The 5000-nt window shown below is 37.3% G+C and overlaps 2 protein-coding genes and 1 long non-coding RNA gene across 3 annotated transcripts in view; 2 read left to right on the top strand and 1 right to left on the bottom strand.

The window, feature by feature from the left end:
* Positions 1-693, bottom strand: part of LOC149039998 (uncharacterized) — a 1044-nt gene extending 351 nt beyond the window's left edge. The window contains exons 1-2 of the long non-coding RNA XR_016179758.1: positions 326-693; positions 159-242 (exon numbers count right to left, since the gene is read on the bottom strand). This is a non-coding gene — a long non-coding RNA (uncharacterized LOC149039998). The remainder of the gene's footprint in view (positions 1-158; positions 243-325) is intronic.
* The window catches only part of LOC149039997 (uncharacterized), a 32877-nt gene that overhangs the window by 17397 nt on the left and 10480 nt on the right, over positions 1-5000 (top strand). The window lies entirely within an intron of this gene.
* LOC149039999 (uncharacterized) overlaps positions 4780-5000 on the top strand; it is a 5154-nt gene continuing 4933 nt past the window's right edge. The window contains exon 1 of the mRNA XM_089181730.1: positions 4780-5000. This exon is cut by the window's right edge and continues 337 nt beyond it. The gene's annotated coding sequence lies outside the window, so the exon portion shown is untranslated.

Consider the following 5000-nt stretch of genomic DNA (forward strand, 5'->3'; position numbering starts at 1 on the left):
ACACACTGATGGTTTTTAGATTGCAAGACGAATAAAGCTGAATTTTGGAATGTTTTCCTTGGGAAAATACAATTTAAGTTATAAATTTTACTTGATTTAATCAGAAGAATGCTCGCTCACGGTTTTCAAATGTCATCATAATTAAAACACCAACTGACCTCTTTTTGACGAACTTCTCTTCCAATGGAACCTGACAAATAACCTCTAGCTGGCATGGCAGTTTTCTGGGCTGGATCTTGGTGCTGCATGAAAAGAAATAAGAACTTCACTTTCACAAAAGCTTTCACAATATTCAACCTCTCTGACCCCTTGAACAGCAAAATACCTGCACGATTCTTTCAAGGGGAAAGCGCCGTTTGCCCACTGGAGACGTTGGGCTGTAGCCCTGGACTTCTGCTTGATTAATCAGAAGCAGCAAATAAAAAAAGGAGAAGAGTATAATCCACCTTGTGTTCATGTCTGCTTCTCTTCAGTTCACCCAGTTGTGATCAGAATGATTAACTAGTTATTCTGAGAAGCTTTATAGGCCACTCTGACAGGTGAATCCGAGTCTAACTATGTCCGCCGGCATCCAAAGGCGTCGCGTGGATATGAAATTTACAAAGAAGTCAATCATACTGATCGACTCAAATAATTCCCCTGAGGAAGCCTCTATACGTCAAATTAAGAGAGTGAACCTAAACATTGAACCGTTAATTAGCATCGTTTAACTCAATTCTATTCAGGGGGGTGCACCAGTGTTTTCTCATAATTTATTAATGCCTGTCTGTTTTCATCTGAAGGCTTATTTCTTCTCTAAGTTCCTGTTTCACCTGTATGCTCTCATAGACATATCTACTCTAATTATTCTCATGATACGACAAGATCGAATAATGCAACAAAAATTTTCTTTCTAAGTCAGAGATGAGTTCCGGAAATGAAGGCATGGTGATATAAACATGCCGAAGGGCCGCATCCGACGAACGAAAATGAGTAAAACATAATATACAACGCCCAATAATTTGTGAGAGTAAAATTGAAAAATCCCCCAATCCGGTGTTTGTAACAGAATATCCTAATACTTTTGTCCTCACTATGAAGTAAAAGAGAGACGAGATCCATTTGCAATGTATTTCTTTGTTTTTCTCTCATTGTAGTTTACCAGTTGCCACAAATGAGTGTCAAATTAGTACAACCTCTAAGTTAATTTTACAAACCAATTAATTTAATTTTAATTTTCTGGTGTAAAGAGCTTCCAGTTGATGACGGTTTCCTTCAAAAGCTTTAATGAGTAGATGTAAATACATATTATCCACGTCTTATTATGAGGAATCAGTCAACTGCGTGGGATCATTAACATTACAGCTGTTTCTAATGTACTGGTTAACAGGAAGTTTGTAAGTCGGTTGAATTGAAATAACGGTTTGATATGGCCACAACAGAAACACGAAAATCAAAATGCAATTCTTTGGCTCTCCACTAACTATTAATTGGGATAAAAGTCTCACGTCAAAAAGTATTTAAAGGTTACCATGTTTTGATAAAAGAGGGCCCCTAAGACCACATCAGATGGTCATGGAATTAGTTAATGAAACATTAACAATAACATATTGTGGGGATTGTGAGAGAAGGCGTGAAAGAAGGGCAAAAACTGTTTCATTTAAAAGGTATACTATAGTAATAAGCACACTCTCAAAATTCCAGCGAGAAAGGATTGTAATTAGCACTGGAAAATTTGTGGAAGGAATGCGTATGATGATAATAATAACCAAAGGATAATGCAAGATGATGAAGGTGAAGCTTACGTTGTTCGATCTTTAAAATTTGGATTTTTCATCGGCTAATGATTTAACATTTGGTATGCAAACTAGGTATAATGGTAGAGGTGTTTTCCTTTTTTTCTGTTTAGCTACTTGGCAGAATTTTGGACATATGTCACTAGAAAACCAAATATCGAAGTCATCAACGAATACCGGATATGAGTATTCTTGAGAAGCAATTAAATTTTTATGACGATATCTAACATGGTGAATCTGGCGATTAGGGGTTATCCTCAGAGTCGTCGATTAATTGTTTCAACGGTTTTGGAGATTAACTCTCAAACTGGGCCGAATAAAGACCTAAGCGAGTGTAGAAACCAGGGAGCTGTTTCTCGAAAGTCCTTGTAGATTCAGATCCACAAAGCTTAATTTATTAGTTGTGTTTACGTTCAAGATAGAAACTTTGATCGCTTTAAAATTCAAAAGTACCAAGACCCAAAATACTATCCCTCAATTTGAGAACTGTAAATTATGGCTTCGGATCTGTGAAGTTAACTGGATTTTCAACAAACGTGTCTCAGGGCATAACTTCGACAGATGCAATGAGATTGAGGCTCCATTAGTTCCAGGTGAATAAGTTAATGAATGATGACGACGATTATTAGCTCATAGACTAATAAGGGTGACACATATCAACGCAGCATAATTTATTTCTTGATTGTAAGGTGATGTCAAAGTGAAACCAAAATGTTGCGTGATAAATCAACTTTTTGCCAAAAACTACATTGACATGATTCATGATTAAAATATTTCTAATTGATCTTAGGAAAAATGCCTTTAGAATTTGTTGATATTTCGTCACCCCATTTTCCATATTCCATTCCTTGCGCAATAAAATTTTGACTAGGACTGTCGTAAAAGCGATACGATAACCCTAAAACGATGTATTATGGCTGAACAGCTTAAGCCTGCCCGTATTCATACATCTCTTTTCTAAGTCTCCATGATAACTTTACCTTTGCATAAAGACCTTTTTGATTCCCTTTCTTTTTTTCTCCTTTTTATTCCACTGCTTTGCGGTATGATCATGCCACAAAAGGATGTTTGAATGTTTATTGAGGCTGACAAGTGGACGTCGGTCTCCTTTCAACTGTTAAGGTTTTAATGAGCTTTAATGAAGACGTTGTACAAAGAAGGAGTCTTTTAACATACCATGCTGCAGGTGGTCACTGTATGTAGGGAACTCCTCTCTTAATAGGGTACAACAATGATTAAAAGTTAGAGTCGTTCTTCCAAGCCTTAAATATTTAATGACTTAAATCAAATAAGTTGACGTGGAGAGCGTGGCTGTACGCAAAGTCATTTTAGAGTAGTATTTTAAATGTTTTGTTAGAAAATACCGTTAATCAACTCTTTGCGAGGCAGTCCAAAACTATACATTTTATCCAGCCTTTTTTACACAAATACATGTCCTCTTTTACGTATTTCTCTCCCGTGAATGATTGTAATTCATAACAGCTTACAGTCTATACCAACAAATTTTATAGTGTAACTAGAGATGTTATTGGTTAGTCCATGTACATCGATGGAGACAGACACAAACAAAAAATTCTCTAAAGCGGAATAAGACTAGTGAGAAAGAGTCAATTAGAGGAGTCTAACGTTTTATATCGTGGGCAAAAAGAGGATCTTTTAACATCATTTTTGTGTGAAAATTTAAAGTTTTTTTTTGGCTTAATTGGTCCGGTCTGGTTCAATAATGCATTAAGCCTTATAAAGCCATTGAGATACTAGGCACACCTTCATTAGTCGATAACCAGGGTGTTTTGACGAGAGTATGTCAACACCTACAATGCTACATGGATTGGTATTTTTTGCTAAATATGTTTAACTGAATATATGGGAAGACCTTTTCTGTTAATTACAGAGCCTCGTTTAAACATTAGGTTGGCTTGGTGAATTCCTCGAAGTTATGCAAACTTTCGACTTCGTCTTGGGTATACACAATTGTCACGAGTTCACCCAGTCCTTCAGGGCCCAGTTTTTCGAAAGCCGATTAGCACTAACCCAGGGTTAAATTTTAATCTGGATTTCTATACTTCTTTGTTCGATAGCCTTTTTGGGATCATTTTCTCTACTCTATATGGAGCGTCCAATCATCAAATTGTTGACAAAAAGAATTCTACTGAATTTTCCTTAAAAGCTTCTAGAGCTGAAATCCGATTTCACACTCACCCCGGGTTATCTAAACCCAGCTTTGAACAACCCAGCCCAGATTACTTAGATGAGGCTATATGTAAATACGGAAAATTTCTCTATTGATTAGATTGTTTTCAGTTGTCGTTTAGGTGGAACTAAAATTTGAAAACTACTCACTGACGTGCGACAAGATGATAATAAAACGTTTTGCAGAGATAAATTATGATACCCTACCAACAACTTTTCGTGTGTGTTAGGGAGCTATCGCCACCATTTCAGTGGCAGTAGCCCGAATGGAACATCGCAAAGCAAGCGCAGTTAATCGAAGTTCATGCATCCGGGCCATTCGAGTAATTGCACGTAAGATACTGACTGAGTATCTGACTTAACATGGATTGAGTCGTTGTTATCGTTCGTGAAACTCAATAAGAATAAGCAAATAGGAACTGGGGATAGTTCTTTGCCGTTTGGTGCGAGAAATTAACTCAAATTTATCGAGCACTTAAGATTTTGTTCATGCTTAACGTGCGTATATCAAGTTATGGATGCATGCAGGAAGTTTGGAGAGCACGAAAAATGCGTAAGAGTAGCTCGAGGCGCAGCCGAGAGCAACTCTAGCTTTTTGAGTGCCCTCCAAACTTCTCAAGTGCATCCATAACTCGATATACGCACAGCTAAAAGCATGAGCAAATTCTTTTATAACAGGGAGACAGTGAACAAAAAATGCTCACGTCATCTTATTTACGCACGGGTGTGTGTAAATAAAGATTTTGTTCTTAGCGGCCCAATAGGACTTACATAGGGCAAGCACGCCCGCTATGTTATAATGCAAATGATCTCCGGTACGACGTATAGGAGATAATGACTTTCTACGTGTTATTTCTTGGGCATGTTGGTATTATCACCCCTTATTGGTGTTAGTTAATTATCTATTGTGCTATGTAGCTATATATATTTGTTAATGTATGCTGTTTGTCACTCTCGCTCCAGTACGCTGTACCAGGCAGACAATTTTTTGTTAGACACAAGAAGACACAAGATGCCCCTTCCGGGACAAAATGC

This window comes from Pocillopora damicornis, chromosome 9 (assembly GCF_964200805.1).
Source record: "Pocillopora damicornis chromosome 9, jaPocDami1.2, whole genome shotgun sequence".
NCBI lineage: Eukaryota > Metazoa > Cnidaria > Anthozoa > Scleractinia > Pocilloporidae > Pocillopora > Pocillopora damicornis.